Source organism: Neophocaena asiaeorientalis, unplaced genomic scaffold (genome assembly GCF_003031525.2).
Source record: "Neophocaena asiaeorientalis asiaeorientalis breed wild unplaced genomic scaffold, Neophocaena_asiaeorientalis_V1.1 scaffold137, whole genome shotgun sequence".
Taxonomy (NCBI): Eukaryota; Metazoa; Chordata; class Mammalia; order Artiodactyla; family Phocoenidae; genus Neophocaena; species Neophocaena asiaeorientalis.
This window is the reverse complement of record NW_020171804.1, coordinates 2,685,091-2,706,758: the sequence shown is the minus strand read 5'-3', so window position 1 is coordinate 2,706,758 and position 21,668 is coordinate 2,685,091. Positions and strand designations below refer to the sequence as shown.

At 44.6% G+C, this 21,668-nt stretch overlaps 1 long non-coding RNA gene across 1 annotated transcript in view; it reads left to right on the top strand.

Annotated features, from left to right (window-relative positions):
- The first annotated feature begins 8,727 nt into the window (after positions 1–8,727).
- Positions 8,728–21,668, top strand: part of LOC112400503 (uncharacterized) — a 61,347-nt gene continuing 48,406 nt past the window's right edge. Inside the window, exon 1 of the long non-coding RNA XR_003003414.1 lies at positions 8,728–8,815. This is a non-coding gene — a long non-coding RNA (uncharacterized LOC112400503). The remainder of the gene's footprint in view (positions 8,816–21,668) is intronic.

Here is a 21,668-nt window from a genome sequence, read left to right as displayed (position 1 = left end):
TGTAGTGATTTATAATTCTGCATGTGCATAGTAGTACATACATGTTTGTGTGTGTGTGTGTATATATATATATATATTTATGTGCCAAATATAACCAAGAGATTCATCAATAAATAAATAAATAAAATTAAATACAGGACAAGACATGGATGTCTGCTATCACTGCCTCTGTCTTGTGGATAGAAAACCATGCAATAAAATAAAAACATTTAGGAAGGATAAGATTTAGAGAGAAAGAAACAAAACTGTCCTCATTTTCAGATGACATGGTTGTTTACCCCCTTCTCAAATCAAGGCAATCAACTGAAAAAATTCTTAAATAGAAGATCAACATACAAAAATGAATAGTATTCCATTTAATGGGATCCCTATCAAATTACTCATGACATTTTTCACAGAACTAGAACAAATAATCCTAAAAACTATGTGGAAACATAATAAGACCCAGAATTGCCAAAGCAATTCCTAGGAAAAAGAACAAAACAGGAGGCATAATCCTCCCAGACTTCAGACAATACTACAAAGCTACAGTAATCCAAACAGTGTGGTATTGGTACAAAAACATACATATGGATCAATGGAAGAGAATAGAGAGCCCAGAAATAAACCCACACACCTATGGACACTTAATCTTCCACTAAGGAGGCAAGAATATACAATGGGAAAAAGATAGTCTCTTCAGCAAGTGGTGTTGGAAAAGTTGGACACCTCCATGTAAATCAATAAAGTTAGAACACCCCCTCACACCCTACACAAAAATAAACTCAAAATGGCTTAAAGGCTTAAATATAAGACATGACTTCATAAAACTCCTAGAAGAGAACATAGGCAAAATATTCTCTGACATAAATCATACCAATGTTTTCTTAGGTCAGTTGCCCAAGGCAATAGAAATAAAAGCAAAAATTTTAAAATGGGATTTAATCAAACTTATAAGCTTTTGCACAGCAAAGGAAACCATAAACAAAATGAAAAGACAGCCTAAGGACTGGGAGAAAATATTTGCAAATTATGTGACCGATAATGGGCTTAATTTCCAAAATATACAAACAGTTCATACAATTCAATAACAAAAAACCAAACAACCCAATTGAAAAATGGTCAGAAGACCTAAATAGACATTTCTCCAAAGAAGATATACAGATGGCCATTAGGCACATGAAAAGATACTAAACATCAGTAATTATTAGAGAAATGCAAATCAAAATTACAATGAGGTACCACCTCACACTGGCCAAAATGGCCATCGTTAAAAAGTCTGTAAATAACAAATGCTGGAGAGGGTATGGAGAAAAGGGAATCCTCTTACACTGTTGCTGGGAATGTTAGTTGGTGCAGCCATTATGAAAACAATATAGAGGTTCCTCAAAAACTAAAAATAGAGTTGCCATATGATCCAGGAATCCCACTCCTGGGCATATACCCAGACAAAACTAAAATTCAAAAAGGTACATGTGCCCCAATATTCATAGCAGCACTATTTATAATAGCCAAGACATGGAAACAACCTAAATGTCCATCAACAGATGAATGGATAAAGAAGATGTGGTATATATATACAATGGAAACTAACAAAATGCCTTCCCTCAGGGCACTTACTTTCTAATAGGTGGAGCATGCAATAAACAAATATACTATGACATTGAGTAGTGGTAAATGTTATGAAGAAAATGAAGTAAGTGGGTAGAAAGGATATATTTTAGTAGAGGATGAATAGAGAAGGCCCCTTTTTTTTTTTTTTTTGCGGTATGCGGGCCTAGCACCGTTGTGGCCCCTCCCGTTGTGGAGCACAGGCTCCGGACGCGCAGGCTCAGCGGCCATGGCTCACGGGCCCAGCCGCTCCGCGGCATGTGGGATCTTCCTGGACCAGGGCACGAACTCGCATCCCCTGCATTGGCAGGCTGACTCTCAACCACTGCGCCACCAGGGAAGCCCGGGAAGGCCCTTTTTGATAAAGTGATATTTGATCAGAAACCTGAATGAGGTTAAAGCAAGCTGTACAGTTATCTGAGGAAAGAGAAATGGCAGGAAAAAGAAGTGGCAAGTGCAAAGGCCCTGAGGTAGGAACAGAGTCAGTGTGTGAGAAATAGCAAGTGTGTCTTTAGCACAGTGAACAAGAGAGAGAGACAGAGACAAACCAACAGACACTGAGAGACAGAGAGAGGGGGAGAGAAGGAGGAAATGAAGTGAGGAAAGCAGCCAGCAATCAGGTTGCTTGAGGACATGGTATAATTGTGAATTTTATCCTGAATGTGAGCAGGGAATAGCATGATCAAATATGTTTTTAAAGATGTAACTCTGCTGTTGTGTGGACAAGAAGCTGTAGGGAAGCAAGAGAAGGAGGAGGAGGTCTAATTAGGAAGCCAGAGAGTAATCCAGGTGAAAGGTGGGAGTGGTGTGGTGCTGAGCAGCAGTGGTGGTGGGGATGAGAAATGGCTGGCTGGGGGAGAGCTGCTTAAGGTAGAGCTGTCAGGATTTGCTGATGGATTGGATATCAGGTACAAGAGTCAGGATAGTTCCAAGGTTTTTAGCCTGAACAACTGTTGAGCATGATGGAATGGCTATTTTACCTGTATGTGGGGAATCCACTAAATTGTGATCAGACAATTGGTTGTCCACATATGAAAGTAAATTAGATTCAACACCTCACACTACACAAAAGATTAAGTTCCCCATGTGTTTAAGACCTAAATGAAAAAAACAAAGCTTTAATGTTTTTAAAAGAAAAACAGGAAAAATATAGGAGTTTCTTAACATGCAAAAACAAAATTTTAAAAATAAATAAATTTGATTATTTAAAACTGTTTTAGGGCTTCCCTGGTGGCGCAGTTTTTAAGAATCCGCCTGCCAGTGCAGGGGACACGGGTTTGAGCCCTGGTCCCGGAAGATCCCACATGCCGCGGGGCAACTAAGCCCATGCACCACAACGACTGACCTTGCACTCTAGATCTTGTGAGTCACAACTACTGAGCCCACATGCCACAACTACTGAAGCCGGCGTGCCTAGAGCCTGTGCTCCCCAGCAAGAGAAACCACGGCAATGAGAAACCTGTGCACTGCAACAGAGAGTAGCCCCTGCTCGCTGAAACTAGAGAAAACCCACGCACAGCAATGAAGACCCAATGCAGCCAAAAATTTTTTAAAAATCAAAAAAAAAACAAAAACAAACTGTTTTAACTCCAGCTTTACTGAGGTATAATTTACAAATAAAATTATGTATTTTTTTTATAAATTTTTTTGTATTTTAATCATATAGAGATTTTACAACATCTTTTATTTTTTGTTATTATTATTTTTTATTTACTATTATTTTCTTTTGCGGTCCACGGGCCTCTCACTGTTGTGGCCTCTCCCGTTGCAGAGCACAGGCTCCGGACGCGCAGGCTCAGCGGCCATGGCTCACGGGCCCAGCCACTCTGTGGCATGTGGGATCTTCCCAGACCGGGGCACGAACCCGCGTCCCCTGCATCGGCAGGCAGACTCTCAACCACTGTGCCACCAGGGAAGCCCTAAAATTATGTATTTTTAAGGTGATGATTTGATATACATATGTATTGTGAAATGATTATCATAATAAAGCTAATTAACACATCCATCACCTTACATAGTTATCATTTCTGTGTGTGTGTGTGTGTGTGTGTGTGTAATGAGAACACAAGGTCTACTCTCTTAGCAAATTTCAAGTATACAATATGACATTATTAACTATAGTCACCATGCTGTACGTAGAGCCCCAGAAATTACTCATTTTTTAACTAAAAGTTTGTGCCCTTTGACCTATTCACTACAGTCCTGAGCACCTGGTAACTACCATTTTCTCTGTTTCTGTGAGTCTGAATTTTTTAGATTCCACATGTAAATGAGATCATACAGCATTTGTCTTTCTGTGTCTGGCTTATTTCATGGCATTGTGTCTCCAGGTTCCTCCATGTCTTTGTGTCCTCCAGGTTCATCCATGTCATTGCAAATGGCAGAATTTCCATCATTCTTGTAGCTGAATAATATTCCACTGTACGTACGTGTGTATGTGTGTGTGTGTGTGTGTGTGATATCACATTTTCTTTATCCATTGACAGAAATTTAGGCTATTTCCATATCTTGTCTATTGTGAACAATGGGTTTATTTCTAGGCTGTCTATTCTGTTCCACTGGTATCTGTATTTATGCCAGTGTCATACTGTTTTGATTACTATAGCTTTGTAATATAGTCTGAAATCAGGCAGTATGATCCCTACAGTTTTGTTATTTTTCTTTTAAGATTAATTTGGCTGTTTGGAGTCTTTTGTGGTTCCATATAATGGAATGTTAAGATAATTTTTTTTATTTCTATGAAAACTGTCATTAGAATTTTGATAGGGATTGTATTGAATCTGTAGATCACTTTGGGTAGTGTGGACATTTTAACAATATTAATTCTTCCAATACAAGAACATGGGATACCTTTCCATTTATTTGTATCTTCTTCAATTCTTTTATCAACTTTTTGATTGTTTTCAGTTTACAGCTCTTTCACCTCCTTAATGAAACTTATTACTATTTTAATCTTTCCGATGCTATTGTAAATGGATTTTTTTCTTAATTTCTTTTCCATATTTAAAACTTTAAAACTATTCTCTGAAACAAAAATCTATACACCAAGTGAGAAGACAAAATATAGAGTGAGAAGAGATATTATTAATACATATAACTGGCAAAGAATTATATTCAGGATGTACAAAGAACACCTACAAATCAATCTGAAAAAGGAGAATCCACAAAAACAGGCAAAAAGTCATGAAAAGGCAAAGGACAGAGAGGAAACTGCAAGGTCAATATTGTAAGTGAAAACATGCTCAAAATCAAGGAAACATTAAAACAACCTGCATTATCCTTCTGTAACCATCAGCTTAGCATAAATTAAAGTGTCTGACAGGGCTTCCCTGGTGGCACAGTGGTTGAGCGTCCACCTGCCGATGCAGGGGACACGGGTTCGTGCCCCGGTCCGGGAAGATCCCACATGCCGTGGAGCGGCTGGGCCCGTGAGCCATGGCTGCTGAGCCTGCGTGTCCGGAGCCTGTGCTCCGCAACGGGAGAGGCCACAACAGTGAGAGGCCCACGTACCACAAAAAATAAATTAAAAAAATTTTTTAAAAAAAGTGTCTGACAACACAAGGGTTCAACAGAAGATAAAGAAGCAAGAAAATCCCTATGTGCTATTGGAGATCGTAAATTCCCACAATCACTGTAAAAAACAATTTGGAGAGAAGCAAACCTACTTTTCACATATGCTGGGTAAGGAGACAAATGGCATGCCCGTTTGTACCTCTGTAAGAGCTGGCACTTGGAAGCTTTGGGAGGTGCAGTCCTCCTTGGGCTTCTGGTTCCCCTACATGCCTTGCTGGCTGTGCCCAAACTGCAAAGCCTTGACTGCTCTTTACGCAGCCATCTTCAGGGCTGTATTTTCAGGGAGGAACCTCAAAGGATGAGGGAATTTTTCACTCCAGGACCAAGAGGCAGCTTCTCTACTGCCTGCTCAAAACCTGCAGGATCCCCAAGCTCAGAAGTCCTCTCCTGCAACCCAGCCCAACCCAACCTGTGCAGCTGTCATCTGGCTCTCCACGTCACCCTGTAGGTCTGGGGGTTTGGGGAACCAGCACAAATATGCCAACACTCTGGCTGCTGCTTTGGCTGTGAATAATGAAGTCTCTCATCTCTGACCCAGGAATCTCATTTCTTCTACCAGCATTCAAGAGATTGCGGCAGCCTTGTTAGCTGGTAAGTGGGGTGTAACATCAGACCCTTCACAGCTCTTGACAGAAGTCACCTAAGTACCCATCATCATGATTGAAGTGTACAATATGCATGAAATGAAATGTTCTACACTAGTTCAATGAAATGAATTGTTATATCTGTCAGTATTATTACTGACGATACATAAACATTGAGTGAAACATTATGACAAAAACATAAGTGAGTGAAAAAAGCTCATTATTGAATGATGTATTCAAATAGAATTCAATACTTTGTTATATATCTTTTATGGATACATTCATCCATAGTAATAGTATAGTAACATTCTGGGGATGAAAACATCGATTTAAGGACAGGGAGGTACAGAGGGACTTCCATGGTCTCTGTGTACTTTATTTCTTAGTGAAAACTGACACAAATGTGGCAAAATGTTAGAATTTTGTAAGTGGCTGTTCTCTATACTTGACTATATTCTCTCTGTTAGGAATGTTCCATACATTTATAATGCCAGTGGTCATGGCATCAGTGTCTCAAACCCACAGCACTTTTTCCTTCAATTATGAATGCTGGCTCTCACAGTTCCAACAGTCATGTTTCTAAATGTAAATACATATTTTTGTAGTGGAAACTTCTCTCAAATTAAAACATGTCCCAACTCAGGATCCTTGGAAAAACATCACTAATTGTCCTGACTTGGAGGAAACCAGAGACACTTCCGCTTAAAAAAATAACGCAAAAAAACCCAAAAAACTCTATTCAAGTCCCAATGTGAAGGCAGAAAAAGAGCCCTCACTGCTCCCTGTCTGCACCTAATTACTCCATCTCTCTTTCTCCCAGGATTTTGTCCCTGGCCTCCTGCTCTGACTGTCTGAATACGAAAGATGAACTCATGTGGACACAGGCACTGTGGACACAGGCTTTGATTTGGGAGAAAAGATGAATCATTCTGGGCTGGTAACCTGATCTTTGCCCTTCTGCTGGTAAACAGTTGAAAGGCACTCAATCCATCCTCCTCTTTTTAAAACCAGAGCAGTGAATAAAAGGGCCAGAGGGCCCCGGCTTGAAAGGGGGGGCCATTCATCACCTTCAGTGGAAGTAGGGTCAGATTTATTCTCTGGTCCTCCCTCCGCCACACCGGCCCAAGAAATATTCACCTTGTTTCGGTTAGTGGGCCAAGGGTCAGAGGTGAACAGGGCTGCTCCAGCGGCCTGTGCAGTCCTGCAAACAGGCCACACAAGGAGACGGTGTTTAAAATCAGAATTCCTCGCACACTCTGCGTAAGTTTCCAAAGCACAGGGGTCAACCTGTGAGTATTGGAGGGGCTGTCGGTGCTGCCTCGCTACAGAGGACATCTGGCAAGCTAAGATCCGAAAAAGAAAGGACGTGTCCCTGCATCTGCCTGCCTCACGTGGCTGACTTTCTAATGCCATTGTGGCGGGGGCACAGGGCTCTGCTGCTAGGTGTGAGTGGGCGGCTTGACAGAGCATCGACTCAGACGTGAGAACTGGCATGAATATCACACGGTGGGCGGGAAGCAGGATGGGTGGCCAAAGCGTGAGCACAGAGATCAGATGTGTCCGGTGGCCAGACTGCTCAGAATCAGGTGGCCCGATGGCCCGGGGCTCCCTTCTGCAAGATGCTGCAAAAGCCGCACCCTGGCAGGTCCAGTCCTGAAGGCTGGGCTGCAAGAGGAAGCGTCCTCAGTGGTTGTGGGGTCCTTGTGACACCTGTGGGCCCAGCCCACCTGCAGACTCGCATCCTGGACCCCAGGAGAGAGACTGGGCTTCACCTTCGCCTGTGGTCAGAACCCAGAGCACTGGAGCTGCGACAGGGCAGCAGCCAGGGACAGTAATGTCCACAGAATGAAGTGTGGGTGCTGATTCGCTGAAGGAGGCCAGACAAGGAGAGGAAAACCCGGCAAGCATTTTCTTGGTAACTGATGCTCAAGCTCCCAGAGAAATTTCAGAAGTAAAGCGGGTTCTGGAGGACTTTTGAATGGCCTCCTGCAATAGCATGGGGAAGGAAAGACCTGAGAAATATGCATTTGTGCATAAACCTGTGTCAGTCTTCATTATTCCTTAAGAGGCAACCAAAGGCAAGAAACTCCTGTGCCGAATGGTATCGTCAGTTTTAACATTCTCAGGATGTATTGCTGTATTGGTTTTCTAGGGCTACCATGACACATGACCACACAGAACCTTTTTTTTTTTTTTTTTTTTTGCGGTACGCGGGCCTCTCACTGTTGTGGCCTCTCCCGTTGTGGAGCACAGGCTCCAGACGCTCAGGCTCAGCGGCCATGGCTCACGGACCCAGCCGATCCGCGGCATGTGGGATCTTCCCGGACCGGGGCACGAACCCGTGTCCCCTGCATCGGCAGGCGGACTCCCAACCACTGCACCACCAGGGAAGCCCCACACAGAACCATTTGTGTGACACTCTGGAGACTGTCCGTGCGAGATCAAGTGTCATCAGAGTGGTTCCCTCTGAGGCTGTGGGGGAGCTGTTGCAGGCTTCTCTTTGGCTCGTAGCCAGCTGTCTTCTCCCTGAGTCTCTTCACATCCTCCTCTTGTGTATCTGTGTCCAGATTTCCCCTTTGTGTAAAGACCACTTGTATTGGATTAGGGGCACATTCTGTTCTGGTATGACCTCATCTCAACTTGATTACATCTTCAAAGACCTTATTTCCAAATAAAGTCACGTTCTGAGGGACTGGGTCTAGGACTTCAACGTATGAATTTTAAGGGGACACAGTTCAAGTCATAGCAATTGCCAAATCAATGTTTTAAAAGATTAAGGCAATGAACACTCCCGTCAACAATGTATTAGGATGTTATTTCGTTGCAATCTCTCTGGCATTTAGTGGTATCTTAAAAAAATTTTTTTTTGCTTATTGATGGGTTTTTAAAATAGCTAATTCATTCCTAAGTAAACTGGCCACGTATGCAGTAACTGAGTCCTTTCAAAAAATGTAAGAGTATGTCTCCTCTCGTTCTGACTAGATTTGAAAAAGGCACCAAGAAGATAGACGCTCAGTAAACAGATGAGCTGGTCCCAGAAGGATTCCTGCATCCTGGGGCCCCTCGAGGTAAGCGTCCTCCTACAAGTAACCATGAGTGTGGTAGAAATAACATACAAAAGTTAGAAGTACAGGATTCAAGTCCCAGCTCTGGCACTTTCTATGTCTGGTATTTTTCCAACCTCCTGAGGTCTTTGTTACCTAATAAGCAAAATGGAAATAATATTACCCTCCTCTCGGGCCTTTCGAGGATTAAGTGGGGTTTTACAGTATCACACTGGGTGTGTCGTAGGTTGTTAGTAATGTCTGTAACTGCTGCGCAGGCTCCCAAAGTCACTCTGCAAGGACCAGATTCTTCCCGTGGAGTAAACCAGTCACGCATCTCTAAGGGGACCAGATGACCAGGAACACCAGGCTATTTATGTGGGATCGCAGGTTTCTTCACGGAAGAGGACTCTTCCTCTCATTACTAGCTTCATGTGTCAGAACTGAGTCACACCGGGGCATCCACGGGCTTAAAATTCAATTACTTGTCATATTGTTATTCAACCATTTCCTCCTTTCCTTGGTAAATTCAATTTTTCCTCATTCTAATGAAGCTCCTTGGAAAAATCAAATCATTCCTTTGTGTTAATGAGAGTAATCAACTAGTGATGGACGAGGCACAGAAGGGATGTGGGTTTGGAGGGAGGTCCCTAAACTAAGCAGAGATGGTGCCACGGCTGCTTTACATTTATCCTTAGCGAAAGGGCTGAGCTGTGCCCACAGCCCAGATGTACTGTGGTCAGCCCTGGACACCAGTGGACCCAGAGGGCGAGTGTGTAAAAGAATACAAATAATTGTACCGTTTTCTCAAAAACAATACACAACTTTACTTCAGTCATAACCTTCTACGTGTATACTCTCTAGAAATTGAGGAAAAAATTTCTAGAACAATATATTCTGCAACCAACTTACTCTCACAAAACAGATCATTTCAAATCAACCCATTTACAGTTTTGAAATCGGGTTTTATTCCTTCCCCATGGTGAAGTCTGGGTTTGTCACCAACCTTCACTCCTCTGTGGGTGCCACGCCAACAGACACGCTAAGCCCAGGCCATCCTGCGATCTGGTGGAGCCTCGGACAGCAGTGGCCATGTGAGGCGTGCGCCCTCCTGCCTGCTCAGCTTCCTAATACCTCAGCCGTCTGCAACCCCGGGCCGGGCCCAGCAGAGGATGTTGACTCTGGCTGTTGCCAAGTGTCTGATCTGAGAAAGGAGTTCCTCCCACGCTGGTCGGTCCCTCAGGAGGTACCTCTCGCGATCTCTCTCTCTCTCTCTCTCTCTCTCGCTCTCTCTCTCTCTCTCTCTCTCTCTGTCTGCCTCATAGACACACACGTACACACACACATACATGCATGCATGCCTTGGGGAGGATTAGGAAGGAAAAGAGGCACGTAGCCCTCTGTGCCCACAGGTTTTGGAGAGAAGAGACAGATGTGAGGGGGGTGTGTATATGTGTGTGACCACTTCTCTCACGTCTTCTTAATTGCCTGAGTGATTTGCTTTGAGAAATCAACACCGATGAGACCCAGGAGTTTTGTCATTACTGTTGTTTGTTTGTTGTCTTTGCTTTCCAGCTATCGCATCCTTTCTCTGATGCAGTAGGGATCCAGCTATTTGCTTGAATGCAGGAGAGGGAAAGGGGTAAGCGAGGGAAGAAATGGCAAGGAGCAAAAAGAACCTGATCCATTTCTGAAAAGAAATAAACATGTTATCCCTCCACGCTACGAAAAGCCTGCATTCCAAGGGCGACTGACATTGAGATGAGAATGGCGGTGATTTATCTCAATAACTGATGACACAGCAAGCTAAAGGCTGTGCCATGCTAGGCAGGTGAGGTGCTTTGATAAGATGCAGGGGAGAAAGCCTGATTGGGAGAGAAAAGGGTTCATTCCTGCAAGCAGGAGTACCACCAGGCCTGGAGCTGGAGGAGGGAGGCTGGAAGAGGAAGCAGGACACATAGCAGGGAAAACATTTAGTAAACATGCTCTGTGTTCCAGGCACTCTTAGGCGTATTATGAAACTTTCCAAGCTCTATAACAACTGTAGAGTGCATGATGTTTTCTCCATTTTATGGAAGAAAAAACTAAGGTTTTGAAAGGCTAGGTAATTTCCAACAACTCAAGCCAGAAACCTGGATTCATCCTGGACACCCCGCTTTCCTCAGCCCACCTTCTCCATCCAGACACTATCAATGAACCAGCCCCGTTGAGGCGACCTCCTAGAACTGTCCCACTGCTTTCTTCCTATTGGCCACCATCTCGCTTCAGCCACCTTGTTTACTGCATGGATTTTTATGATAGCATCCAGTGGTCTTGCTGCCCAGTTAGCTCCCCAGAGAAACAGGTGCAAAGACTGTTGGGCTCCCCTGTTTGACTACTTGGAATACCTGCTATAAGCTGCACTTTCAAAGAGATCCGGTTCACCTCCATTCTTTTTTTTTTAATAAATTTATTTATTATTAATTTTTGGCTGTGTTGGGTCTTCGTTGCTGCACATGGCGAGCAGCGAGAGGGGCCTACTCTTCGTTGTGGTGCGCGGGCTTCTCACTGCGGTGGCTTCTCTTGTTGCAGAGCACGGGCTCTAGGTGCACGGGCTTCAGTAGTTGTGGCACGTGGGCTCAGCAGTTGTGGCTGGCGGGCTCTAGAGCGTAAGCTCAGTAGTTGTGGCGCACGGGCTTAGTTGCTCCGTGGCATGTGGGATCTTCCCGGTCCAGGGCTCGAACCCTTGTCGCCTGCGTTGGCAGGCAGATTCTTAACCACTGCGCCACCAGGGAAGCCCCACCCTCCATTCTTAAGAGGAAGCATGGGGGTTTTCTTTCTAGAATATTTAGTATAGCCTTAGGCACATGGCTGATATCTCCACTTGCTCATCATCAAACTGAAACATGTTTTCCTGAAATCTAAAATAATTTAAAGTTTATGAAGCCAGCTTGGTTTTGATCCAGACACAAATCCTTAGCAACTAAGAACATTTTTGCTTTTTTTTCTTAAAAAAAAAAAAGTCTATTTTGTTTTGCCTGAAACTTGGAAGGCACACATATATTGATTCATTTACAAGAATTAAAGTAAATTTTAATTCTGCTTTAACTTTCCCCCTCATCATCCCCAAACCATACCAACTATCTTTTTGTGATGCATTTTCTGAGCCACAGCCTGCGGCAGAGACTGAAGCCGGGCAGGGCACTGTGTGGATGAATTATGGCGTCAGCCTCCCAGGTCACATCTGGCTCTCATTCCATGAGCTCTGAATGGTGCCGTCTGTGTTCTTCAGACACTCTGCACCCACAAGTTATCAATCACCTAGGAAGGAACAAACTCTAAGACCTCCTACCTGCTTGGGGTTCTTAGTACAGAACATGAGGCAGAACACCGAGCTTCATTTTTTGGAAGAATGGAAGAAATAGAGAGGTTTCTTTGAGCAGAAAATGTTGACTGTTGCATGATTATTCAGAGGTGACTTTTGTTAGACTCTTGCCTGCTCTGCCCTCTGTCTCGTATTTAATGGCTTCCCCATCTCCATCTCATTCCAGCAAGCATTTCACCACACACCAGGTATCACCCTTGTGGTTCACATCCCTACTTCATCTTCTCCTCCTCTGCCCCCTTAGGCAGATATTGTTACTTTGCTTCCTGCGTGAGGCCACTGGGAGCCTGTGAGAATTTCGATGTCTTGCCCATAAGCCAGGGTCTTAACGTGCTCCTTCCAATAAGCTGTGTTGCTTGGAGGACTTAAGTCTTTGAAGCTCCTGAACATTCTGACTTTCAGCACATCTAGAACTGGGGTGTATTTTTGAGATGAGACAGTTTAATTCCTTAATCTCCCTGAGTGGGGAGGGGTGGACTTCCCTGGTGGCACAGTGGTTAAGAATCTGCCTGCCGATGCAGGGGACACGGGTTCGAGCCCTGGCCCGGGAAGATCCCGCATGCTGCGGAGCAACTGAGCCCGTGCACCACAACTACTGAGCTTGTGCTCTACAGCCCGTGAGCCACAACCACTGAGCCCACGTGCCACAACTACTGAAGCCCGAGCGCCTAGAGCCTGTGCTCCGCAACAAGAGAAGCCACCACAATGAGAAACCCATGCACCACAATGAAGAGTAGCCCCCTGCTCGCCGCAGCTAGAGAAAGCCCGTTCGCAGCAACGAAGACCCAACACAGCCATGAAATAAATAAATTAATTAACTTAAAAAGAAATCTCCCTGGGGGAAACTAAAGTTCTGAGGGACAGGCTGCTTTCAAGTTAAACAGACTTAGACTTGAAATCAGAGGTCCTCGTTTGAATGCCCATTTTGCCAGATCTTAGCGATTTGGACAAATCTTATAATCATCCTGAACATCAGGTACTGATATACCATTCACGGGAGTCAAGTGAGATCATCCGAACAAGCAGGGCTTCAGGGTCTGCTCTTGGACGTGACTCCTGCCCTAGCGGATCTCGTCTAGGGAGAGAGGCAACTGGAAAGTAAATTTTAAAATATACTCTTAAAATTATTCTGAGACTTGCAGAACTCCTGGCACATAGTTGATTTTCCATAAATGAGTTGACCTTGTTACTGGTTTAAGATTTAACTATTGGAAATAAAATCATGAAAAACAAAACTGTACAGGAGACTGTTAAAGGAAATAAAAGAGATAAGACAAAGGCAGTGTGAGATCCTGAACTGGATCTTGGTTGAATAAAAATCTTTAAAAGACACTTTTTGGACAAAGTAAAACAGTTGCATAACATTAAATTTCATAGGCATGATAATGGCTTTGTCATTATAGAGGAGAGTATCTTCGGTGAAGCATTTACTAGGGAAGGCTGTGTCTGCCACTGTGATAAACAGTTCTATATAGTAAAGAGACAAAGAGAGAGGGAGGTGAACCCCAGGAAATTCTAAAATTACATCCACCCCCCAACAAAGGTTCAGGAGCATTTAAAATGGACTTTTCTTCTGATTCAGTAACTATACTTGTTGGAACATATCCTAAAGAAATAATCGTAGATAAGGTATGACTTCTTTGTCACTGGGTAGAAGTGGTGCACTAGGTGAGACGTGAGCACAGCCCCAAGTGGATATCGCATGCCCAGAGTCTACATCTTGAGCAGCAGTACGAAGAGGCTGAAAACAATTGAGTTTTACTCCGAGAAAGTGTGTGGTGCCCTTGCGCCTGCCCATCCAGCCCGGAGTCACAGCCTCCAGCCAAATTTCGTTGATAGATAAGCCCATTTCCCTGAGGGTGGCCAGGCTTGGCTACCGTTCACAAAGAAGCACAACAGATACAACAAAGAAACCGTTGTTCAGTTGCAGATTAAAGGAGTTACAGAGCAAACCTTCTTATCCCTTTCAACAGTCCTATTACCCAGCATTTTAATTATAGGCTTATATGAGTTCTCCTAAGCAATTAAACCAAAGTATCCCTGCATATGTTCATATAAATCCACCATTCCGTCACTGTCTGGAAGTTACAGTCGTCATGGCCAGCCTGCCCCTCCAGCCATCTCTCGTCTCTCTCTCCCACTGGTTATTCAGATCCCACACCAAAGAGGGAAAAGGCTCACCCAGATTGGCCTTTGCCCAAGGTATCTCCAGGATGCCTCCCAGACCACCCGCTCTGACTCACACGTGTGACTGGTGGTCTCCACAGTCTAATGTTAGGTCCACCAGCCAGGGACTTTTGCTGCTGTTACCCCTAGTTCCCAGGGCCCCAACACAGCACCTGGACCTCAACAGGCATGCAAAAATAGTTACTAAATAAGCCAACAAGTGAGCAAGTGAATTGTAGAGCCTGCAAAGAAAGAACAAAACGAGTGGCATAATTCTAAAAATGTTATAGCCAATGACCATTAAAAGGGTAATGGTCGCAACTCTGTGCCAACAAACTTGAAACTTAGACGGACCAATTTCTCGATGGAGGAAATCCACAGAACCCACTTAAAAAAGAACTAGATACTCCAATATCTATCAAAGAATTCGATCAGTAATTAATAACCTTCCACAGCAGAAAGCAGTGGACACAGACAGTTTCACTGGTGGATTCTACCAGACTGTAGAGAAATTACTCCAATTCTCTACACCAGTCCCAGAAAATAGAAGCAGAGATAGAACATTCATAGAACATTCTATGAGGCCAGCATTATGCTAATGCCCCAAGCCAGAGAGAGACATCTTAAGAAAGAAAAACTACAGACCAATATCTCTCATAAAGGTAGATGTGAAAAATTCTCAAAAACATATTTGCAAATCAAATCCAACAATGTATACAAATAATTACATGCCAGGACCAGGTGGAATTTATTCCAGGTATACAAGGCTGGTTAAACATTCAAAAATCATGTAATGGAGTCCATCACATCAACAGACTAAAGAAGAAAAATCAATCTATGAACTAAAAAAGAAAAGATCATGAGAGAAGGTTGTTTCTAAAGAATTTATCATCTCCCTAACAGAATAAGTTCCTTAAAATTCTCCTGTAAATACAAGATTTACTATCCCACAAGCTAGATCAAATATATGCAGTATCGCCCAGAGGAGCCTGGGCTTCTGGGAGAGACGCCCCTGCTGGCTCAGATGAGCCTCGTGGCCAGCATGCCTCCCGGGCTGTGTTCCGTGTGACCCAGACGTCACCAACATCTCTCTGTTCCTCACAGCCCCTCTCAGGGACTGACACCACCGAGACCCTGACTTGGCAAGATGGAGACCTGGGCGTTATCCTTGACTTCTCATCTCCACCTCAAATAGTCTATAGATTTCTTTTCCCTGTTATTTCTTAACTCTGCCTCCCCCCATCAGGGTCTTAATTTCCAGTACCACAGTTAAGGCATCACAATCTGTCTTCTGGGCTTTTACAACATCCTCCTAACTTACCTCCCTTGCTCAGGTATTTCCTCTTTCCAGAGTGAATTTTCAGGAATGAAAATCTGACTTTTTACATTCTTTCTTAAAGCCGTCCTCCCCAGCACCTGGTTTTTCTACTTTATTGCCCCAGACGCAGGCATACTCATCTATTGCTGACTCACCAGCCCCACCCTCTCTCTGCAAGGTGCACTGCGCACCTACATGCCTGCGGTCCTGTACTGGTAGCCCGGGTGCAGCAGGAGCAAAGCAGAGTCCTGCCCCCTAGGACACACACTCTAGTAGGGAGACCAAACAACAGACACATAGCAAACAAACTGGGTGTTTCAGGAACTTACGGATTTTATGACGATAAGACGGATAATAGGTTGGAGATTTCCTGAAGGGTAGCCTTAATAGGAGGATGGGCAGACTTGAGGGGAAACCTTAGTGATGAGGGTAAGGATCTGGGGACGGGAGAAGCAAGGGTGGTAGAGGGGAGAGCTACTGGGGCCGGAACAGGCAGGTACTTGTTGATTGTGGTGGGGGTTAGAACACTGGCAAGGTGGGAAGCCACGGAGCACCGTGGTGCAAAAAGATGAGATTTGCACCGGTGCCTCTCTCTGCTTGGAGCTTAGGCGGTTAGAAATCCCAGGGTAGAGGCAGGAGGCTGACCAGGCAACTTGCCATCATCCAGGCAAGAGATGCTGGCAGCTTACACTGGCTTAAGATATGTTGTGAAATTAAACAGGATGAATTGGGTATGGGTGTGAAGGGAAGACAGAAGCCGGTGGGATCCTCGGGTTATGGCATATTGGGAAGGCTGCACAGGAAAAATCGAGAGTTCTCTTTGGCACGGTTGTCATCCTATTTGAAATTTCAATTTCAAATTCAAGCAGAGATTCAGAGAGGTAGTCGGGTGACTGTGGGGAACTAGGGAGAGAGGCCCAGACCAAATAGATTTCTGACATTTGAAGACACGGTTGAGATGACCTAGGGGAGAGAGAGAGAGAGTAGAAAATGGAAGCTGAAGGTGTGGAACAGAGAGTACAGACAGCTGTGTGAGAAGTTTGGGCAAAGCCTGGTTCACGCCTACCGCCTTTCAAGACTCAGCTCGGAGACACTTCGCCTGGAAAGCCACAGCTGACCACACGAGGCCGGAAGAGGTGCCATCCCACCTGCTAGAAAAGCCCTTGCCCCACTCAGTGGTAAAGACTTGCTTGTCTGCCCACCTGCCTCTGCCTGGAGGACCCGGGCTGTGGCTTCTGCGTGCAGCACTTGTCTGACACCTGTCAATGATCAATCACCTCCATCATGCAAGTCAAACAAACGACTACAACATATGTAAAGAACTATCAAAACTCAGTGGTAAGAAAACAAAGAACCCAATTAAAAAGTAGTTGATAGACCTGGACTCTTCACCAAAGAGAACATACAGGTGGCAAATGAGCACAGGAAAGGTACTCACTATCACCAACCATCAGGGAAATGCAAATTGAAACCACGATGGGCACCACTACATCCCTGTTGGAATGGCTAAGATAAATATTGAAAATACCAAGTGCTGATGAGGCTGCAGAACCATAGCTGGTTCTGTATTGCTAGTGGGAATGCAGAATGGTGGAGAAAACACTCCGGAAAACGGTTTGGCACTTTTTCTTATAAAGTTAAGCACACACCATACGAGCTAGCAATCCCACTGTTGGGTATTCACCCTAAAGAAATGAAAACTTACGTTTATACAAAAGCCTGTACAAATGTTTGTAACAGCTTTATTCATAATCACCAAAAACTGGAAGCAAGTCCTTGAATGGTTGAATGGAAGGAGCATCTGTACAACAGAGTGCTATCAGCAATAATAAGAAATGGACTGTTGATACTAAGAGCATCCCATATCCACACACCTCTCGTCACCCGTCCCAGCTCCTCTGGCAAGACGTGGACAGGCCTCCCCTCTACTCGGAGCAGACAGATGAATCTCAAAGACATTTTGCAAAGTGGAGGAAGCCAATCTGAATGGGATGGCATTGACAATGGCATTGACAATGCCCATTTATGTGACATTCTGGACAAGACAAAAGTATAATGACAGAACCGATCGGTGGTTGCCAGGGGCTGGGGGTGGGGCGTGACTGTAAAGGAACACCGTGATGGAGCCTGGGGGGGTGATGGAATGGTTTTATATCCTGATGGTCCTGGTGCACACACAAATCTATACACGCGTAAAAATTCATACAACTGTACACCACAAAAGGCAATATTACTGTAGGTTAATTTAAGATGCATCGTTTAGGATTAAAAAAATTTTTTTTGGTCACACCGCATGGCCTGCAGAACTTCCTGGACCAGGGACTGAACCTGTGCCCCCTGCGTTGGAAGCGTGCAGTATTAACCACGGGACCGCCAGGGAAGTCCTAAGATGAATCATTTAAAAACCATCATTTGCTGCACGGATGAATGGATGAAGTTTATTTGCAAATCAGACCGACTTCCAGGATTTCTTAGTTACTTTGCCTCATTCTAGCCAAGATAGGTGACTCTGTTGGACTAGAAATGAGAAATTTCACCCAGGACACTAGAGGGCTTGACTATTGCGGCACTGGTGCCTTCCTTTGATGTTAAACCACAAGACACAAGTTTACATGTTGATGGGTCCAGAACTGTGGGGTCTTCTCAGGCCCTGGATACAGAGTTCTCTCTCCTGCAGGAAGACCTGAGTGACTGCAACATCACAGTAACTGGAAACATCAGAGCTAGCAGTTATACGCCAATAAAGATGCTACACACACACACACACACACACACACACACACACACACACACACCCCAGAGCTGGTCAGGTCACCTGCAGGCATATCTCTGGTTCTGAGATGGTGGGCAAAGCACTCCAGCTTCTGACACCCAGCTTCCCTGCCCACGGAATGGATCAAAGGATTCCTAACTTACAAGGTAGTTGTGTGTGACAGTGCTTTCCAAAGTGTGACTTGTCGGTGGCAAAGTGGAGGCCGTTGAGCATCCCGTATCCACACACCTCTCATCACCCTTACCAGCTCCTCTGGCAAGACGTGGACAGGCCTCCCCTGTACTCGGACTGCCCTGTTGGGAGGCTGCCCTTGCAGTCCCTGTAACTTGATTCTGTCTGTCAGGAAAGGCCAAGTCTGGGGGCTGGCACCCTTCATTTGGGTTTGATTAATGGGGCTGCGGAGGGTCTTCGGGGCACATTCGCTCTGATGCACACTTCTTTCCAGCACCAGATATGCCAATTATCTGTGTTTTCCTTCGGGGAAGAAGGAGGAAATGGGCTGTTAGTAAAAACACAGACTCACTTATTATAATAAATCGTAGTGAAAAGTAAAATAAACATGACCCCACTCATAAAGGGTGAATCTGAGACGCTTTCTCCTTGGTTGACCACTGGTGCAGGCAGTGGCATTCACCACACTTTTAGGGGTACATGGGCTATCGTGGAGCAATAACGTCAACAGTTAGGCTACGGAAATGCTACCGAGGCTTGATGTTTTTGTTACACGAAGCACTCATACAAATTATGAAAATCAAATCCCAATGGGCAAGTGAGAGATAGATAATTCACAACAGAGAAAAAGGAGTTAGGGAACGTACACGTGGGAGAATGTTCAACCTTACTGGTGATTAAAGAAATGAAAATTAAAATAACGAGATACCTTTCATTGCCTATCAAGTTAACAAAAACATCAGAATAAAATAAGTAGTGCTGGTAAGGTCCAGGAAATTCATAGGATGCTCGTAGACGTATAATTTGGTACAACTATTTTCGAAAGCAATTTGGTAATATGTATTAAGAACCATAAAAGATATCCATACCTTTTCTGATGTTTATGTCATTTAACCAGTAATCCATGTGAGTAAATCTGACCAAAAGAAAAACACTTAATGTATAAACAATGTGACCAAAAGAAACAACTCTAAATACACCAAAAGAAAAATTCTATGTACAAAGTTATTCATCACAGTATGTTTGGAAATAACCTGAATATCCCTGAACTATTTTGCCTACATCTAAAAAGTGGTTGCAAAGGGTTTTAAACACCTTGTAGAGGTATTTATGATATAATGTTGGATTATAAGGCAAGTTATAAAGTTGTTTATATAATACAGCTTCAATTATGCAAACGAGCCTTTACAGAGACTGGAAGAAAATTGAACGAAACAGCAATGATGGTCATATTTTCAAAATGGGACATATTTAATTTTTTAGTTCTAACCTGTTGGCATATCTGTTTTTGTTTTTTAATGAAAATATATTCAGGGAGGAAAACAAGGAAGGATTAAAGATGAGCTCAGATCTTCCTAATGACCCGTAGCTCATCTATCATTCATGACTGTATCTTAATGTTTCTTGGGCCTATTTATATGGTCAACCCCCATGACCTCTGGCCAATGAGTTCCTTACGTTGTCACTGCTGTGCAGAGGATGACTTCCTTTCCGCCTGAGTCTACCTTTTAAGACTGTAAGGAAGCCCTTGGATCACAAGAGTGCTGTTGTATTAGCTGATTTGGGCAGCATCCATGCTCACAGCTGCCCAGAAACTTCTGTAGGTCCCAAGCACGGCTGGTAGAATGTCTCTTAGGGTACCAACTGCAGGCATTTGGCAACATCCAGGAAGTTGGATATGTTTACACCCTACAGCCAGCGGATCCCCCATCGAGGAATATTCATCTGGTCTCTCGGTGCCTGGCGCGGCATTTGGAGAGGAACAGAGCAAAGAACCGAGAAAGGGGACGTGTATCAGGGTAGCACCTGTGAGGAGTGGCCAGGCCGAGGCCCAGTTCTGGTAGAGGGCGCACCCGGTGCAGGTCCAGGAACAACGCCTTTCTGATTTTTTTTTTTTTTTTTTGACTGCGCCACATGTCTTGTGGGATTTTAGTTCCCCGACCAGGGATCGAACCCGGGCCCTCGTCAGTGAGAGTGCAGAGTCCTATCCACTGGACCACCAGGGAATTCCCAGGAATGCCTGTCTGCTTGATTCTGGAGGGTCTAGGGAGGAGGAGGAAAGATTCACCGGAACCTGGAGGTGATTTGTGGTTTGGGGTTGAGGCAGAGCAAGGGGGTGCCCCTTGGGGTGAGGGCGTAAATTCACAGAACCCCAGACACAGCCAGGCTATTCTCTCCAGCCAGGAAGTTGGAATAGCAAGGAAGTTGATGGACTTCCTCCCACTTAACCCCATATTCACTCAGGGCCTTTGGTTCCCCCAGTTCTGTTGTCAAACCCCGCCCTGCCTCTCCAGAGTTAGGATGTGTTTATGGCCAGCCCCAGCCCTGGGACGTGTCTGGTCCTTCTCTGCCTCATCTTCCGGATTCCCCTCCATGCTCTCTGCTTCGGATCTGCCCTGGAGGCCGCAGGAAAGGAGGTGTCTGAGAGGGTCCCCGCGGGGGCGGGGTGGGGGTGGCTTCAAGCATCCAGCCTGTGCCTGGCCTTGCAGCTCCCAGCTTGGTCACCTGAGACCTGTAATTTTCACAGCCGGGTTCTAGATTGTTCCTTTTACTGTCCCCTTGTTATTGAAGCTACCTTAAGTGTGTACCTGTTCTTTGCCACCAAAATTTCCCTAAACAAGCCTCCTTTGTTTTCATGAATTTCTCTGACGGCGGCTGCATGTTATTCTCTCCTCTGTGGTTTTCAGCTCTTCAGGTTGCAAAATTCCTACTGAAAACCAAGAGAAATCCTTGACTAAACCATGAGCAAAAATATTTTAAATAAAGCATCTGTTCAGTCACGTTCATACTGCCTCCACATTACACATCTTGTGATCATGGGGCCCAGACTTGATGCAAGGCACTGAGTCCAGGGACATGTGGTTGATGGATGGACCAACTGGGAGTGGCCCCTGGCCTTTGGTGTCCAGCTACTTTGTTCCCTGTCAAGCCACAGACGAGATTTAGAAGTATACTAAATAAATCAGATTCAATAACACTGAAAACAAAACCTTCCTGGTTGATATTACCAAGAGCCATCAGATATCCAATTTCCTGTAGTGAATGTCTTATTGCACTAAGCTGCCCAGTTCTTTCCTGACAAAGA